This window comes from Vigna unguiculata, chromosome 1 (assembly GCF_004118075.2).
Source record: "Vigna unguiculata cultivar IT97K-499-35 chromosome 1, ASM411807v1, whole genome shotgun sequence".
NCBI classification, from domain to species: domain Eukaryota; kingdom Viridiplantae; phylum Streptophyta; class Magnoliopsida; order Fabales; family Fabaceae; genus Vigna; species Vigna unguiculata.
The window spans coordinates 14,864,795-14,885,901 of record NC_040279.1 but is presented as its reverse complement, the minus strand read 5'-3'; positions in this window follow the sequence as shown (position 1 = coordinate 14,885,901).

The following is a 21,107-nucleotide window of genomic DNA, read 5'->3' as shown; positions in this document are numbered from 1 at the left end:
CAAACATAAGATTCAGCCATATATCAGGCCTTGCCAAAACCAAAATGCTGCATTAATTAGCCATAATTTCTATTCCAAGTAAACACTCATTTTATTCACATACTTGCAAACTGACTCAGTAACACCACTTCCTTTATTAGCAATAAGTTGTTTGACTCTTTTTTTTTATGTTCAAATAACAAAACTCCAATGCTTAAATATTCTGGTCAGAGACCAAACCAACCTCTGCAAGAAACACAATATAAACTTATCCATGTAATTAACTTTACTTACCATTGCCAATGTAACCTTTTAGAATTGAATTATGTAATGTTATTTAATCAACAGCTGCGATTAGTTTATTAACTTTTACAGTAGTAATGAATGATTATAAACTTTTATTCATTTGTATGTGAATATAATTTTCCTGAAGTAAATTTTGAGTTTTAAATGTTTATTGTTCTAACTTTTAAACAAGAGTTAGACTTCTGCATAAGAAAAGTGGTCCTGAGTATATTTAACATAAGTGTACATGTACAATTATAATAAGCTTGTGCTTGATTTAAGTTGCTATGGAAAACTTACTTTTCTTGATTAATCTGTCTTTTGTGCGAATGTTGAATGTTATGCATGAATATATATATATATATATATATATATATATATATATATATATATTAGTCCATAATGGGAAAGCAAACATGGTGAAAAGGGTATATTGGTGGAATTCCCCCTTGATCGTAGACAGAAATGCATTGGTTCTATGTGTATGTTGCTCTTGGCAGACTGCAAAGAACATGAAGTCAAATAAAAGCGATATTTCATAAAATTTCCTTAGAAAGAAAGGTTGAAAAGAAGAGACTGTGACGTCCCCGTGTATTCTGGAGGAACGGTTGGTGTCACAATAAGGTGGCTAACACTGTTTTTAAGTTACTACAGGGAGCAGAAGAGTCTCGGCTTCCAAATATTTGAAAGATAAGAAGTGGACATTTTTAGGGATAATTATAACTAACATGGATATATATAATACACATCACACCAAGAGTAAAAACAATGGCATGCTAATAAGGCCAATGATGTGATATCCTTTCCCTCTCTCTGCCAAACTAAATTAATATTTCGCTGTGGTTTTTGTGTTAATATTCAATTTCTGTGTGGTTGGTTGGTTTTTTGGAAGTGCTTGTAGGAAAAAGCATGTGGAAAGCAACTGAACCATGTGGAAAAAGCATGTTAAAAATTCAAATGCTCAATAAAATGTCTGCTAAAAGAACCAAATATCACATAATGCATCTCAAAGAAGGTTTCTGCAAGCCATACGAATTGGAAAAGTCCAATAAGTTTTGAGGAAATACATGACTACCTTCTCACAAATATTTATCAGGATGAGTCCAATCAAGACCTAAATCACTGATGTTACACATTTTCATGTCTCAAAAAAATACTTTTTATCTGTTTCATGATGATGCCATTTTTCACGAATAATTTCCTTATATGAAAAATTTGAAAACTAAAAGATGCTTATACAGTTTTCTGTTTACATGTGTAAATCATTTGAAATTTAATGTAAGAACTAAGATTATGATCGAAAAAGAATGGCTGTGGTTGGAGAAGTAAAAACTGCTATCTAAAATCTCATGCTTAGTTCTCTCCATAGAAAAGTTAAAAATTACAAAACTCATTTTCCTTTCACAAAAGTTCCTCAAAACAAGGACTAAGGTCCGTGAAAAAGACCATAAGGACTATGAATCCAGGACAGAGACAAAATCATAGGAACTAAATGATATCACAGTTAATTAAATACCAGTAAAAAAATCATCAATGCCTCTGAAAGTAGGAAGAGGTTTTAGTGAACACAGATTGAGATTAATTTTAATGTGCTCTTTAGTAGAAAGAAAATATGATGATTGATAATAGAAAATGAGAATTAAGCAATGTTGGCATGTACTGAAACACTACAAAGTTAAATATTGTGTGCGTTGTCCAAAGCATCTTAGATTTCCGTTGAGTGAGTTTGGAATCTCAACAATAGTAACTTCAGAAATCTCTAATACAAGACTCAAAATAGTAAACTAAGAACATAGATAAATACCTCAACAATATCCCAACGAGGTAATTGCTTCTTGAGCTTAACCGATTTCAATTCCAGATCGAACCTCTGCAACTTTTCCTTCCACCATGACAAAAATTTCCATTAAATCAAGAAACCTTATGCTAATGAAAATGGACATAGAACATTAATAGTAAAATCAATTGGTTTAGGGTTCTAAAAATAGAGAAAGAGGAACGAAAAGAAGAAACTCTACCTTCAAAATGTGAATATACGAAAAAAACATGAAGCTCGAATGATGTTGGCTATCATCTTCGAAGGTAATTACGATTCTGAACAATAGCAAAGTGAGAGAGTGAACAGCAAAGTGAGAGAGTAACCCAATAGGGCGTTCACGCGTTTAAAGTGAGACAGCAAAGTGAGAGAGCAAAGTAAGACAGTTTAAAAGTGAAATAGAGAGGTCACGCGTGAGTATAACGTTTGGTCTCAACATTGATTGGCATAGGACTATACCAGCAACCATGTAAAGAATAATTAGTTTCCTTTAATTAATTAACTGAGCATGACTCCAACATTGCCCTTAAGAAGACGTAACTGTTGATATTCATGTCTGTGTTTAAGATTTAATTATATAAAATTAAAACAACATTAAAAATTATATTGAAATTAAAGAAAAACAAGATTACCCAATTATACTTTATTTTAAAAATAATTAAAAATTATCATTATATAAGTTTGATTTATCGTACAAAAAATATTAAAATATATAAATGAAAGTAACATACTTTAATAAAAAAATATTTAAAAGATAATGTAATAAAAAAATTATAATTAAAAATTACCTTTTAAACCTTATTTTATAACAATTTTCAAATTTTCGTTATTACTTATTTTTGTAAAAATAATTTGAAAAGTCATATTTTTACATCATTTTCATAATTAAGCTGAAAAATAAATTGTGGACATAATTGTAATTTTCAAATCACCCTCAAACCAAGACATAACAGAGATGATTTAAAAATATAAGAATTTTCCTCTTCCTTCCGTTCTCTCTCCGTCAAAGTTGATTGGAAGGAGAGGGAGAAGATGAATTCAAGTGGAGTATAGTTTGAAGTTTGTGTTGTTCACTTTAAGTGGATTAAAGGTTAAAGTGAGTTGATTTAGAGTAAAGTTAGTTAATGTTTGTGAGTGATTTGGTGGATGTGATAGATTAAAAATTATATTGAAATCAAAGAAAAACAATATTACCAAATTGTACTTTATTTTAAAAATAATTAAAAATTATCATTATATAAGTTTGATTTATCGTAATAAGATATGAAAATGTATAAATAAAAGTAATATATTTTAATAAAAAAATATTTAAAAGATAATTTAATAAAAAAATTTATGATTAAAAATTACTTTTCAAACCTTATTTTATTACAATTTTAAAATTTTCGTTGTGAATTATTTTTGTAAAAATAATTCTAAAAGTCATATTTCTACATCATTTTACTAATTAAGCTGAAAAATAAATTGCCAACATAATTCTAATCTTGATATCACCCTCAAACCAAGACATAACAAAGATTATTTAAAAATATAAGAATTTCCCTTTTCCTTCCCCTTTCTCCCTCAAGGTTGATCGGACGGAGAGGGAGAGGATGACATCAAGTGGATTACAATGTGAAGTTTGTGTTGTTTACTTTAAGTGGATTAAAGGTGAAAGTGGACTGATTAAGAATAAAGTTTGTTAATGTTTGTGAGTGATTTGATGGATGTGATAGATTAAAAATTATATTGAAATAAAAGAAAAACAATATTACCAAATTGTACTTTATTTTAAAATAATTAAAAATTATCATTATATAAGTTTGATTTATCGTAAAAAAATATGAAAATGTATAAATAAAAGTAATATATTTTAATAAAAAAATATTTAAAAGATAATTTAATAAAAAAATTTATAATTAAAAACTACTTTTCAAACCTTATTTTATTACAATTTTAAAATTTTCGTTGTGAATTATTTTTGTAAAAATAATTTGAAAAGTCATATTTCTACATCATTTTACTAATTAAGCTGAAAAATAAATTGCGAACATAATTATAATCTTAATATCACCCTCAAACCAAGACATAACTTTAGATTATTTAAAAATATAAGAATTTCCCTCTTCCTTCCCCTTTCTCCCTCAAGGTTGATCGGATGGAGAGAGAGGATGACATTAAGTGGATTACAATGTGAAGTTTGTGTTGTTTACTTTAAGTGGATTAAAGGTGAAAGTGGGCTGATTAAGAAAAAAGTTTGTTAATGTTTGTGAGTGATTTGATGGATGTGATAGATTAAAAATTATATTGAAATAAAAGAAAAACAATATTACCAAATTGTACTTTATTTTAAAAATAATTAAAAATTATCATTATATAAGTTTGATTTATCGTAAAAAAATATGAAAATGTATAAATAAAAGTAATATATTTTAATAAAAAAATATTTAAAAGATAATTTAATAAAAAAATTTATAATTAAAAACTACTTTTCAAACCTTATTTTATTACAATTTTAAAATTTTCGTTGTGAATTATTTTTGTAAAAATAATTTGAAAAGTCATATTTCTACATAATTTTACTAATTAAGCTGAAAAATAAATTGCGAAGATAATTGTAATCTTAATATCACCCTCAAACCAAGAGATAACTTTAGATTATTAAAAAATATAAGAATTTCCCTCTTCCTTCCCCTTTCTCGCTCAAGGTTGATCGGACGGAGAGGGAGAGGATGACATCAAGTGGATTACAATGTGAAGTTTGTGTTGTTTACTTTAAGTGGATTAAAGGTGAAAGTGGGCTGATTAAGAATAAAGTTTGTTAAAGTTTGTGAATGATTTGATGAATGTGATAGATTAAAAATTATATTTCAATCATAGAAAAACAAGATTACCAAATTGTACTTTATTTTAAAAATAATTAAAATTATCATTATATAAGTTTGATTTATCGTAAAAAAATATGAAAATGTATAAATAAAAGTAATATATTTTAATAAAAAATATTTAAAAGATAATTTAATAAAAAAAATTTATAATTAAAAACTACTTTTCAAACCTTATTTTATTACAATTTTAAAATTTTCGTTGTGAATTCTTTTCGTAAAAATAATTTGAAAAGTCATATTTCTACATCATTTTACTAATTAAGCTGAAAAATAAATTGCAAACATAATTGTAATCTTAATATCACCCTCAAACCAAGACATAACTTTAGATTATTTAAAAATATAAGAATTTCCCTCTTCCTTCCCCTTTCTCCCTGAAGGTTGATCGGATGGAGAGAGAGGATGACATCAAGTGGATTACAATGTGAAGTTTGTGTTGTTTACTTTAAGTGGATTAAAGGTGAAAGTGGGCTGATTAAGAATAAAGTTTGTTAATGTTTGTGAGTGATTTGATGGATGTGAAAGATTAAAAATTATATTGAAATAAAAGAAAAACAATATTACCAAATTGTACTTTATTTTAAAAATAATTAAAAATTACCATTATATAAGTTTGATTTATCGTAAAAAAAATATGAAAATGTATAAATAAAAGTAATATATTTTAATAAAAAAATATTTAAAAGATAATTTAATAGAAAAATTTATAATTAAAAATTATTTTTTAAACCTTATTTTATTACAATTTTCAAATTTTTCGTTATTAATTATTTTTGGAAAAATAATTTGAAAAGTCATATTTTTACATCATTTTCATAACTAAGCTGAAAAATAAATTGCGGACATAATTGAAATCTTGATATCAACCTCAAACCAAGACATAAAAGAGATGATTTAAAAATAGAAGAATTTCCCTCTTCCTTTCCTTCTCTTTCTCAAGGTTGATCGGATGGAGAGGGAGAGGATGACATCAAGTGGATTACAATGTGAAGTTTGTGTTGTTCACTTTAAGTGGATTAAAGGTGAAAGTTGGTAGATTAAGAGTAAAGTTTGTTAAAGATTGTGAGTGATTTGATGGATGTGATAGATTAAAAATTATATTTAAATCATAAAAAAACAAGATTACCAAATTGTACTTTATTTTAAAAATAATTAAAAATTATCATTATATAAGTTTGATTTATCGTAAAAAAATATGAAAATGTATAAATAAAAGTAATATATTTTAATAAAAAAAATATTTAAAAGATAATTTAATAAAAAAAATTTATAATTAAAAACTACTTTTCAAACCTTATTTTATTACAATTTTAAAATTTTCGTTGTGAATTATTTTTGTAAAAATAATTTGAAAAGTCATATTTCTACATCATTTTACTAATTAAGCTGAAAAATAAATTGCGAACATAATTGTAATCTTAATATCACCCTCAAACCAAGACATAACTTTAGATTATTTAAAAATATAAGAATTTCCTTCTTCCTTCCCCTTTCTCCCTCAAGGTTGATCGGATGGAGAGAGAGAGGATGACATCAAGTGGATTACAATGTGAAGTTTGTTGTACCGTACCTAGCCAAACTCAACCAAGTAAACAATATACACATCAAAACCGTCTAGCATCTAGTGCCCGACCTTCACCGGTATAAGATATCTAGGCAGGTAGCCGGTCAATACCGGCTACTTGCCTAGAAAGTTAATTAACATCGATGCCCCTCCTTCAATAGGTCCCCAGGGCCTGTTTTGGGGCCCAGGCCCACTCATGGCCCAAGCTAGGGCCCAGGTCAAAACCCAGCCCATGCAATGGTCAACCGTCATTAATGTTCTATAAATACACGTGGACCCCATCATTTAAAGGTACGCATTCATTAATTGCTTATTTGACTCTTTGAGAGCTTTGACTTACTTGAGCTTCGGAGGTTCTTCTGCAGGTAACCCCTCCTGGGTTCAAGCCGACATGTATCGAATGGGAAGAGGCCAACTAAAGAGATAGCGGACTACATGGTAAGGTGACACTCGTGCCTAACATATCTTATTTGTCCTTCTGCAGGAACAATTGGCGCCCACCGTGGGGCACGAGACAAACACCCTTAGTACCCGCTTTTCTCTGAAGATGGTTTCTACCCGCAGCAAAGCTGGAGCTAGCAAGCAAGTTGACGCTGGTCCCTCTGGACCCTCTGGCGTCACCCCTGACTTGGCCGCCATCTTAGACGGCCAGATGAAGATGCAACAGGAACTCACAGACCTGAAGAAGCGCAACGCTGAAGAGATGGAAGCGCTCAAACAAGAGAACTCCCGCCTCAGGAGGAGGATCGAGGCAGATGCTAACCAGAAGGGAAAAGCCAAAGAGACCTCTGAGGCTGTGAAGTCTTCGGCTTTCCAACCTACAGAGGAAGAAAGTGAATACAACCCCACCCCCCACACCTTCACCTCCACCCAACAAACCCCCCTCACTACCACACACCCCCAACACTTCCCACCCGGTCACCCAGGACCTACAGCACCCTCAACCACCCACATTCCCCACAACATACCCAATACTCTCCACACCGCATACGTCCCACCCTACAACCCCCCATATCTTCCCACAACCCACATCCCTCCTCATAACATCACCTCCACCTTCCCCACCATGATCAACCACCCACCCCCACCCCACATACTCCCCCCCACCAGCCTAGACGCCGCCACCCGTTCACAGACTTTATCGCTAACACCCCTCTCCCATCCCAGTGGGAACCTTTCAACCTCGATCGCTACACTGGCGAAACCGACCCCGACGAACACCTGAAAGTTTACATCACACACGTTGCTTTGTATACATCCCAAGACGCATTCTTCTGCAAAGCTTTCCCCACAACACTCAAAGGCCCCGCCCTAGAATGGTTCACCACCCTCCCACCCTACTCCATTGATAACTTCGACACCCTCTCCCACATGTTCTCCACACATTTCGCTGGCAGCCGCCCACACCAAACCACCACCATGTCCTTACTGGGCATCAGACAGGAACCCAATGAACCACTCAGAACATTCATCGATCGCTTCAGTAAAGCGGCTCTTCGTATACCACACCTCAACCAGGAAATGATACTCCAATGTATGACCCTCACCCTGCAACCCGGACCCTTCGCTAACAACGTCTACCTTCACCCACCCACCTCCATGCACGAACTCAAGCTACGTGTCGCTGACTACGTTCGCATGGAAGAAATGCAAACTCTTCACACCAAATTCTGCAACGATTATGCCGCCAACACCTCCACCCTCAATCCCAACCCCATACCCAATCCCACCCCGCAGCCTCACCCGCGCCCTAATACCCGTCCACGTGAACCCCGCCAACCACGTTTCACCAGATACGCCCCACTCACAGTAGCCCGCTCCCGCATCCTTGACGAAGCCCTCCAGGCTGACCTCCTCCCCCCACCACGCAAAACAACCACCCCTCCTAACGCTGACATGACCAAGTATTGTCGATACCACCGCAATCACGGTCATACTACAGAAGAGTGCAAAGCGCTACAGGATAAGATCGAAGAACTGGTATGCGCCGGCCACTTTCGCCGCTTCATCCGCAGAGAGGACCACACCTCCTCCCGAACCCACCACCCCCCACGCCACGACCACAGGCGAGTACCAAGCGACGTCAACCACAATAACCAACCCACCCAACCCAATGACCAACAATCACAACCCGCCCATACCAACATCACCCCTGCCGACCCCCCCTTGCGAGGCACTATTAACACCATCTCTGGTGGCTTCGCAAGCGGAGGCTCCACCTCATCTGCCAGAAAGAAACACCTCCGCCACATACAATCTATCAACCACATCACCCAATCCCATCACAGACGACGTATGCCCCCCATCGTATTCACAGATGATGACTTTCACGGCCTCGACCACCAACAAGATGACCCATGGTCATCACAGTTGAAATAGAAAACTATGCCGTTAAAAAAGTACTAGTAGATCAAGGCAGCTCAGTTGACATCCTCTACTGGGCCACTTACCAAAAATTGCAACTCCCTGACACCGCTATGATCCCATATGACGAGCCCATATACGGCTTTTCTGGCGAACAAGTCTCTACCCGGGGCTACATAGACCTCCACACCGTCTTTCGGGAAGGAACCCAAACAAAAACAACCCCAATCTGTTTCCTAATAGTCGACGCACCCACATCCTACAACATACTCTTGGGCCGTCCTTCCCTCAACACCCTCGGAGCAGTCGTCTCCACTCCGCATTTGGCCATGAAGTTCCCAGCACCATCCGGTGACATCCTAACCATCCACTGTGACCAACGTTTGGCACGCGAATGCTACATGGCAAGCTTAAGGCCCCAACTCCCAATCCAACAGACAAACCACATCGCGCGACCACCTAATTCACCCATAGCCTTATCCGGCGAAGACCTTGATCCCAGAATAGGCCGAGATGCCCGCCTCGAACCAGTCGAGGACACAACCCTCCTAGAACTCCCCAACGGCCATTCCATCAACTTGGGCACTGGTTTAAGTCTCGATGAGCGTGCCACAATTACACCCATCCTTACAAACAACGCAGATCTCTTCGCTTGGTCAGCCGCCGACCTCTCGGGGGTAGACCCTAACGTCGCATCCCACAAGCTCTCGGTATACAAAGAAGCCCGCTACATATCTCAGAAAAAACGCAAACTTGGGGAGGAACGCCGACAGGCAGCCAAAATAGAGGCCGAGAAGTTGCTGAGCGCAGGATTCATAGATGAAGCGCATTACACCACCTGGCTCTCTAACGTTGTCTTGGTGAAGAAAGCCAATGGTAAATGGCGGATGTGCGTGGACTACACAGATCTAAACAAGGCATGCCCTCGCGACGCCTACCCCCTACCCAACATCGACCGCCTTGTAGACGGTGCGGCAAGAAATAAAGTACTCAGCTTTCTGGACGCATACTCAGGTTATAACCAAATACCCATGGCCACAGCAGACATGCACAAGACCGCCTTCATCACAGATGATGCCAACTACTTCTATAGAGTCATGCCCTTCGGCCTCAAGAACGCTGGGGCAACCTACCAGCGGCTAATGGACAAAGTCTTCAGCCACCTCACGGGACACTGTGTCGAAGTCTACGTTGATGACATGGTCGTCAAATCCCCAAGCCATCATCAACATGCTACAGATTTGGAGGCTGTTTTCTCCGCATTGCGCCAGTACAACCTCCGCCTGAACCCTGAGAAGTGCGTATTCGGCGTGGACCGGGGTAAATTCCTCGGTTTCATGTTAACCCAACGCGGCATAGAGGTTAACCCAGAAAAATGCAAGGCTATCATCGAGATGCGTAGCCCCACCACCATCAAAGAAGTACAGCGACTAATTGGCCGCCTCACAGCTATATCTCGTTTCCTACCAAAACTAGCAGAACAAACTCAACCCATAATCCAGCTCCTAAAGAAATCCGCCCGGTTCACGTGGACTGAAGATTGTGAACAAATCTTCCTCAAGCTCAAAGCATCCCTAACCTCACCCCCCATCCTCCGCAAACCTGACACCAGCCAACCACTGCTAGTATACATCACGGCCACCGATCACACCGTCAGCGCCGCCCTTGTCCAAGAAGCAGAAGGCACCCAGCACCTTGTTTACTTTGTAAGCAGGACGCTCCAAGACCCTGAAACCAGATACCAAATGGTAGAAAAACTAGCCCTATCCTTGGTCCACGCCGCACGCCGCTTGCGTCCATATTTCCAAAACCACACCATAACCGTCAAGACCGATTATCCAATTCAGAAAATATTGCAAAAACCAGACTTAGCCGGGCGCATGTCGTCATGGGCCGTGGAGCTCTCCGAATTTAACATCCGCTATGAACCACACGGCCCCATCAAAGCCCAATGTCTCTTGGATTTCGTCAACGACCTACAACAAACACCTACCGAGGACCAATGGACGCTTCATGTAGATAGCTCCTCGAACCCAAGGGGTGCAGGTGTCGGCATCGTATTGGAAGGCCCCAACGACATCCTCATTGAGAAATCTCTTCATTTCGATTTCAAAACATCGAATAATCAAGCCGAATACGAAGCTATACTGGCCGACCTCTCTCTAACTCGTGAAGTAGGCATCAAAAGGCTAACATGTAAAACCGACTCCAAACTCACAGTAGGTCATCTGAACGACGAGTTCCAAATCAAAGACCCCGTTCTCCAACAATATTACCATTTGGTCCGCGCAATCATCCAATCCGCCTTCGAACTAGTCCGCGTCGAACACATACCCAGAACCGACAATGTCAGAGCCGACATCCTTTCCAAATTAGCTAGCACCAAACTCAAAAGCCACAACCGGTCCTTGCTACAACAAACACTATCCACCCCCTCCGTCACACACATGTGCCAAACGTTAACCCACACCCCGTCAGACAATCTCACCCCTACCCAAAACCCAAACTGGACCACCCCTTACATCCATTACCTCAAAACTGGCAACCCCCCGGCCGACGCGGACAAAACTTGGCTGGCCAAGGCCGCCAGGTACACTATGGTAGGCGACGACCTCTACAAACGCGGATACGGCCAGCCCCTACTTAAATGTGTCACGCCCGAACAAGCCCAGTACGTCATTAAGGAACTACACGAAGGAATCTGCGGTTATCATTCAGGCGCGCGCACCATGGCCACAAGAATTCTCAGAGCCGGGTACTTCTGGCCTACAATAGAGGCGGACTGTCAAGACTACGTCAAAAAGTGCAAACCATGTCAGAAACACGGCAACCTTATACATCAAAAACAAGAACAGCTACACCACATACTGTCCCCCTGGCCATTCGCTAAATGGGGAATGGACATCCTAGGCCCCTTCACACCCGGCAAAGGACAGGTTAAGTTCTTAATCGTAGCCGTTGACTACTTCACCAAGTGGATTGAAGCCAAACCATTGACCACTATCACGGCCCAGCAAGTCCAACAGTTTGTGTGGAAGGACATCATATGCAGATATGGTATACCGCATACCATCATAACAGATAACGGCCGACAATTCATTGACAGAGAACTAGCAAAGTTCTACACCGGTTTGGGCATCAAACATATCACAAGCTCTGTAGAACACCCGCAGACCAATGGGCAGGCGGAAGCGGCAAACAAAGTTATCCTCGTGGAACTGCGCAAAAGATTGGATACCGCTAAAGGCCGATGGCCAGAAGAGTTAATCGAAGTACTATGGGCCTACAGATGCACTCCGCAATCGTCAACTAACGAATCCCCCTTTAGCCTGGTTTACGGCGCAGACGCCATGATACCAGTAGAAATTGGCGAACCATCCCTGCGCCGAGAACTATACGACCCAGCTCATAACCACCAAAACATGGCCTTGCATCTCAACCTCCTTCCCGAACTCAGAGAAAAAGCCCAAATACGCAATCTCGCCGCTAAACAACGAGCCGCCAGGAAATATAACACAAACCTGCACCCGCGATCGTTTGTCATAGGAGACCTAGTATGGAGAATGGCCAGCAGTGCTAGAAAGAAGGATGGCAAGTTCTCCGCCAATTGGGACGGCCCGTACCGCATACGAGAAGACACAGGAGGTGGGGCCTATCGCCTAGAACAACTATCCGGGGAAGAAATCCCCAACACATGGAATGTATCCCACCTCAAGTTTTATTTCAGTTGAAAATGCAACGCAAGCGGACCCATACTTGTAACCACGGGTGTACTCTTTTTCCTCACTTGGTCTTTTTTCCCTAAGGAGGGTTTTGGCCAAGGAGGTTTTAACGAGGCACCCCCATTTGAATAAATAAAATGAGTGGTTCCCTACTTCATAACTCTATACTACTCTACTCTCTGTTAATTCGTTTAAGTTCCCCACCCTTACCACAAGTAAGCGGCCTGGGTCGAACACCCTTTACTCTGTTAATTCGTTTAAGTTCCCCACCCTTACCACAAGTAAGCGGCCTGGGTCGAACACCCTTTACTCTGTTAATTCGTTTAAGTTCCCCACCTTACCACAAGTAAGCGGCCTGGGTCGAACACCCTTTACTCTGTTAATTTGTTTAAGTTCCCCACCCTTACCACAAGTAAGCGGCCTGGGTCGAACACCCTTTACTCTGTTAATTCGTTTAAGTTCCCCACCCTTACCACAAGTCAGCGGCCTGGGTCGAACACCCTTTACTCTGTTAATTCGTTTAAGTTCCCCACTCTTACCACAAGTAAGCGGCCTGGGTCGAACACCCTCTACTCGTGATTAACATGCAGACGCCAACAATTCTCCTTTAGGAAAATACGCACACAACATAACATCTCACAGGCATAACATCATTATCCAACAAACACGTTTCTATCACATATGTTATCATCAAAGAACCACAACTTTTATATCCACAATATGCATCACATTAAAATCAAGAAAAAATATTGTACGAGTTATTACAGACTTAGGATTCATTGCGAAATAAAACATCGTAAAAACTACATCCTAAGCTGCTTTGTCATCCTCCACGGGCGCATCCACATCTTTCTCCGCCTCGGCCGCCTCATTCCCAACCTCCTGCCCACCCTCCTCATCCTCCCCTACCAGCTTTCCACCAACCACATCCTTATCTACATCGAACCTTGAATCCAGGGCATCCACATCCTTATAGAAGAAGGCCGCCTGCCGCAACCCCTTCTCAAAGCCATTTATATGCTCCTGAATAACACTGTTCTTCAAATCATCCAACTCACCGACAGCCCCGTCATACTTGTCCTTCAGATCCTCATAGTCTTCCTCCAGCTCCCCTATACGTTTATTCAATTTTTCCTCAGAATCTAAACAACGAACTTTCCACGACACCAACCTCTTTCTCTCAGCCTCCCACCCTTCCTTCTCCTTCTCCAATGCCGCCTTCTCCTCCGCCAACTTGTCCACTTTACCTTGCAGCTCTGCCGCCTCCTTCACTTCCCTTCTGTAAAGGGACCCCACACGTCTACCCAACACCAATGCCTTACTCCCAAACTCAACCATGGTTCTCACAATATGATCAACCTCCATATTGTCGATGGAGTTCACAACAGTATCTGGCAAGTTGATTGAGATGTCCTTCCTCACGCATATTTCCGGCAACTCAATTAGCCCGGCTTCCGGCAACTTCTCGCCACTGGCCGACCCCGCCCCATCACCTGACCCGAGAATAGCTGCCCTTATTTTCTTCACATCCTTACCCTTCCCAGGTCGAGGCGGAAGCTCAGCCCTCCTCTTCGTGCCACCGTGAACGTGGACTTCCACCACGGATTCCTACAGATTGGGAACACCAGCTTTCCCAGCCTCCTTGGCCTTGGCGGCCATCTCCTTCCTCAGTGCCTAAAAAAGCGCCAAGTTCTTCTTGCCAGATTGCGCCATATGCCCTGCAATAACATATCACAACTCGGATCAAAACAACTTAGCATCATTAACACAGCTTAAGTAATAAACAGATACCTTCAATATCTATAATCGGATGCACCGAATTATAAACCCTAACTAAGCCCTTAGTGGGCAACTTATCCACAAATCTTAACAACATCCCAACCACCTCCTTGTCTCCAGACGACAACTCCTCCACTCCCATATCCTTGTAACACGAGGGGTTATTGGTCCAACTAAAAGGGAATTTTGTACTCCCATCCGCATTCAGAAAATACGGCTCGCCTCCCTCCTTCACTACAACCTTGAAGTATCCGTCCTTGAAGTGCTTGAAAGATTGGGAGAATGCATCCAACCTGCTAATCCTAGGACGACTGATCAATGACAGCCAAGTAGCCGGCCTCCGGGGTCTGGTATCATAAAAATATAAGAACGCGTAGGGTGACGGCTCCAGGTACAACGACTCACACAAAATGCGGAAGGCTTGTAAGTAAGCCCAACTATTGGGGTGTAGTTGAGTAGGCGCCACATTCAAAGCCCGCAACACGCCCATAGTAAAGTCATCGAAAGGTAGTCGTATATGAAGCTGAGAAAAATGGCACATGTACATATAAAAGAACTTCTCGGTAGCCCCCTCTTGCCCGTGGCATACCCGGTCGACAGCGCTCACTCTTTCCAGTGAAACAATATCTCCACTGACCCCTCTAGATATGACGGGCGTACAGTTTAACCAAGAATTCAGCAGACGAGACCACCTAAAGAGTGATGACTGGTCACGAACATCGGATGCAACCCACGCATAACCGCCCTTAGCCAGCCAGTTACTTTCCTCCAGCTCTTCAGGAGGATCTTCTCGGACCTCCCTCACCACCTCCATTGGCATCCCGCTTGTGCCAACTCCAGCACTCACACCCTCTCCACGAAGCCGGTCATCTCTACTCCTATCCGACTCAGTACTCTGACTACTACTAGACGTAGATAACGATGAGCTATCGCTACTAGACATACCTGTTTGAGTTTTTACGGAAAGATGTCGGCGGAATTTGGGAACTAGTCGGACAATACGATGCGCACAGGATCTCTGATTTCAAAACTCGCAAATGAATCAAGTAAACCCTCAGCTGCATTCAAGCCCATATTTATAGTCCACGATCCCAAACGACTAAAACTCTTCCCGCCAAAATGAAATCCCAGACCAATCGACACCATTATGAAGGATATGACACATAAAAAACGACGGCGCCAAGGTTTTAACGATGTGACCACCTGACGCCTTTTCACCTACCTTCTGACACCTCCAAGCTTTAACACTGTTCACCACACTTAAAGGCTGGGGGACTGGTGTATCACACCTAGCCGGTTTTGCTAGTTCACCAACATGTATCATCCTTGATCGAACACATATCACCCTTGACCGACAACCCATATCGGACAAGGCTGGGGGACTGGTGTACCGTACCTAGCCAAACTCAACCAAGTAAACAATATACACATCAAAACCGTCTAGCATCTAGTGCCCGGCCATCATCGGTATAAGATATCTAGGCAGGTAGCCGGTCAATACCGGCTACTTGCCTAGAAAGTTAATTAACATCGATGCCCCTCCTTCAATAGGTCCCCAGGGCCTGTTTTGGGGCCCAGGCCCACTCATGGCCCAACCTAGGGCCCAGGTCAAAACCCAGCCCATGCAATGGTCAAACGTCATTAATGTTCTATAAATACACGTGGACCCCATCATTTAAAGGTACACATTCATTAATTGCTGATTTGACTCTTTGAGAGCTTTGACTTACTTGAGCTTCGGAGGTTCTTCTGCAGGTAACCCCTCCTGGGTTCAAGCCGACATGTATCGAATGGGAAGAGACCAACTAAAGAGATAGCGGACTACATGGTAAGGTGACACTCGTGCCTAACATATCTTATTTCTCCTTCTGCAGGAACATTTGTGTTGTTTACTTTAAGTGGATTAAAGGTGAAAGTGGGCTGATTAAGAATAAAGTTGATTAATGTTTGTGAGTGATTTGATGGATGTGATAGATTAAAAATTATATTGAAATAAAAGAAAAACAATATTACCAAATTGTACTTTATTTTAAAAATAATTAAAAATTATCATTATATAAGTTTGATTTATCGTAAAAAAATATGAAAATGTATAAATAAAAGTAATATATTTTAATAAAAAAATATTTAAAAGATAATTTAATAAAAAAATTTATAATTAAAAACTACTTTTCAAACCTTATTTTATTACAATTTTAAAATTTTCGTTGTGAATTATTTTTGTAAAAATAATTTGAAAAGTCATATTTCTACATCATTTTACTAATTAAGCTGAAAAATAAATTGCGAACATAATTGTAATCTTAATATCACCCTCAAACCAAGACATAACTTTAGATTATTTAAAAATATAAGAATTTCCCTCTTCCTTCCCCTTTCTCCCTCAAGGTTGATCGGACGGAGAGGGAGAGGATGACATCAAGTGGATTACAATGTGAAGTTTGTGTTGTTCACTTTAAGTGGATTAAAGGTTAAAGTGAGTTGATTTAGAGTAAAGTTTGTTAATGTTTGTGAGTGATTTGGTGGATGTGATAGATTAAAAATTATATTGAAATCAAAGAAAAACAATATTACCAATATGTACTTTATTTTAAAAATAATTAAAAATTATCATTATATAAGTTTGATTTATCGTAATAAGATATGAAAATGTATAAATAAAAGTAATATATTTTAATAAAAAAATATTTAAAAGATAATTTAATAAAAAAATTTATGATTAAAAATTACTTTTCAAACCTTATTTTATTACAATTTTAAAATTTTCGTTGTGAATTATTTTTGTAAAAATAATTTGAAAAGTCATATTTCTACATCATTTTACTAATTAAGCTGAAAAATAAATTGCCAACATAATTCTAATCTTGATATCACCCTCAAACCAAGACATAACAAAGATTATTTAAAAATATAAGAATTTCCCTTTTCCTTCCCCTTTCTCCCTCAAGGTTGATCGGATGGAGAGGGAGAGGATGACATCAAGTGGATTACAATGTGAAGTTTGTGTTGTTTACTTTAAGTGGATTAAAGGTGAAAGTGGGCTGATTAAGAATAAAGTTTGTTAATGTTTGTGAGTGATTTGATGGATGTGATAGATTAAAAATTATATTGAAATTAAAGAAAAACAATATTACCAAATTGTACTTTATTTTAAAAATAATTAAAAATTATCGTTATATAAGTTTGATTTATCGTAAAAAAATATGAAAATGTATAAATAAAAGTAATATATTTTAATAAAAAAATATTTAAAAGATAATTTAATAAAAAAAATTTATAATTAAAAACTACTTTTCAAACCTTATTTTATTACAATTTTAAAATTTTCGTTGTGAATTCTTTTTGTAAAAATAATTTGAAAAGTCATATTTCTACATCATTTTACTAATTAAGCTGAAAAATAAATTGCGAACATAATTGTAATCTTAATATCACCCTCAAACCAAGACATAACTTTAGATTATTTAAAAATATAAGAATTTCCCTCTTCCTTCCCCTTTCTCCCTGAAGGTTGATCGGATGGAGAGAGAGGATGACATCAAGTGGATTACAATGTGAAGTTTGTGTTGTTTACTTTAAGTGGATTAAAGGTGAAAGTGGGCTGATTAAGAATAAAGTTTGTTAATGTTTGTGAGTGATTTGATGGATGTGATAGATTAAAAATTATATTGAAATAAAAGAAAAACAATATTACCAAATTGTACTTTATTTTAAAAATAATTAAAAATTATCATTATATAAGTTTGATTTATCGTAAAAAAAATATGAAAATGTATAAATAAAAGTAATATATTTTAATAAAAAAATATTTAAAAGATAATTTAATAGAAAAATTTATAATTAAAAATTATTTTTTAAACCTTATTTTATTACAATTTTCAAATTTTTCGTTATTAATTATTTTTGGAAAAATAATTTGAAAAGTCATATTTTTACATCATTTTCATAACTAAGCTGAAAAATAAATTGCGGACATAATTGAAATCTTGATATCAACCTCAAACCAAGACATAAAAGAGATGATTTAAAAATAGAAGAATTTCCCTCTTCCTTTCCTTCTCTTTCTCAAGGTTGATCGGATGGAGAGGGAGAGGATGACATCAAGTGGATTACAATGTGAAGTTTGTGTTGTTCACTTTAAGTGGATTAAAGGTGAAAGTTGGTAGATTAAGAGTAAAGTTTGTTAAAGATTGTGAGTGATTTGATGGATGTGATAGATTAAAAATTATATTTAAATCATAAAAAAACAAGATTACCAAATTGTACTTTATTTTAAAAATAATTAAAAATTATCATTATATAAGTTTGATTTATCGTAAAAAAATATGAAAATGTATAAATAAAAGTAATATATTTTAATAAAAAAATATTTAAAAGATAATTTAATAAAAAAAATTTATAATTAAAAACTACTTTTCAAACCTTATTTTATTACAATTTTAAAATTTTCGTTGTGAACTATTTTTGTAAAAATAATTTGAAAAGTCATATTTCTACATCATTTTACTAATTAAGCTGAAAAATAAATTGCGAACATAATTGTAATCTTAATATCACCCTCAAACCAAGACATAACTTTAGATTATTTAAAAATATAAGAATTTCCTTCTTCCTTCCCCTTTCTCCCTCAAGGTTGATCGGATGGAGAGAGAGAGGATGACATCAAGTGGATTACAATGTGAAGTTTGTTGTACCGTACCTAGCCAAACTCAACCAAGTAAACAATATACACATCAAAACCGTCTAGCATCTAGTGCCCGGCCATCACCGGTATAAGATATCTAGGCAGGTAGCCGGTCAATACCGGCTACTTGCCTAGAAAGTTAATTAACATCGATGCCCCTCCTTCAATAGGTCCCCAGGGCCTGTTTTGGGGCCCAGGCCCACTCATGGCCCAAGCTAGGGCCCAGGTCAAAACCCAGCCCATGCAATGGTCAAACGTCATTAATGTTCTATAAATACACGTGGACCCCATCATTTAAAGGTACGCATTCATTAATTGCTTATTTGACTCTTTGAGAGCTTTGACTTACTTGAGCTTCGGAGGTTCTTCTGCAGGTAACCCCTCCTGGGTTCAAGCCGACATGTATCGAATGGGAAGAGGCCAACTAAAGAGATAGCGGACTACATGGTAAGGTGACACTCGTGCCTAACATATCTTATTTGTCCTTCTGCAGGAACAATTGGCGCCCACCGTGGGGCACGAGACAAACACCCTTAGTACCCGCTTTTCTCTGAAGATGGTTTCTACCCGCAGCAAAGCTGGAGCTAGCAAGCAAGTTGACGCTGGTCCCTCTGGACCCTCTGGCGTCACCCCTGACTTGGCCGCCATCTTAGACGGCCAGATGAAGATGCAACAGGAACTCGCAGACCTGAAGAAGCGCAACGCTGAAGAGATGGAAGCGCTCAAACAAGAGAACTCCCGCCTCAGGAGGAGGATCGAGGCAGATGCTAACCAGAAGGGAAAAGCCAAAGAGACCTCTGAGGCTGTGAAGTCTTCGGCTTTCCAACCTACAGAGGAAGAAAGTGAATACAACCCCACCCCCCACACCTTCACCTCCACCCAACAAACCCCCCTCACTACCACACACCCCCAACACTTCCCACCCGGTCACCCAGGACCTACAGCACCCTCAACCACCCACATTCCCCACAACATACCCAATACTCTCCACACCGCATACGTCCCACCCTACAACCCCCCATATCTTCCCACAACCCACATCCCTCCTCATAACATCACCTCCACCTTCCCCACCATGATCAACCACCCACCCCCACCCCACATACTCCCCCCCCACCAGCCTAGACGCCGCCACCCGTTCACAGACTTTATCGCTAACACCCCTCTCCCATCCCAGTGGGAACCTTTCAACCTCGATCGCTACACTGGGGAAACCGACCCCGACGAACACCTGAAAGTTTACATCACACACGTTGCTTTGTATACATCCCAAGACGCAGTCTTCTGCAAAGCTTTCCCCACAACACTCAAAGGCCCCGCCCTAGAATGGTTCACCACCCTCCCACCCTTCTCCATTGATAACTTCGACACCCTCTCCCACATGTTCTCCACACATTTCGCTGGCAGCCGCCCACACCAAACCACCACCATGTCCTTACTGGGCATCAAACAGGAACCCAATGAACCACTCAGAACATTCATCGATCGCTTCAGTAAAGCGGCTCTTCGTATACCACACCTCAACCAGGAAATGATACTCCAATGTATGACCCTCACCCTGCAACCCGGACCCTTCGCTAACAACGTCTACCTTCACCCACCCATCTCCATGCACGAACTCAAGCTACGTGTCGCTAACTACGTTCGCATGGAAGAAATGCAAACTCTTCACACCAAATTCTGCAACGATTATGCCGCCAACACCTCCACCCTCAATCCCAACCCCATACCCAATCCCACCCCGCAGCCTCACCCGCGCCCTAATACCCGTCCACGTGAACCCCGCCAACCACGTTTCACCAGATACGCCCCACTCACAGTAGCCCGCTCCCGCATCCTTGACGAAGCCCTCCAGGCTGACCTCCTCCCCCCACCACGCAAAACAACCACCCCTCCTAACGCTGACATGACCAAGTATTGTCGATACCACCGCAATCACGGTCATACTACAGAAGAGTGCAAAGCGCTACAGGATAAGATCGAAGAACTGGTATGCGCCGGCCACTTTCGCCGCTTCATCCGCAGAGAGGACCACACCTCCTCCCGA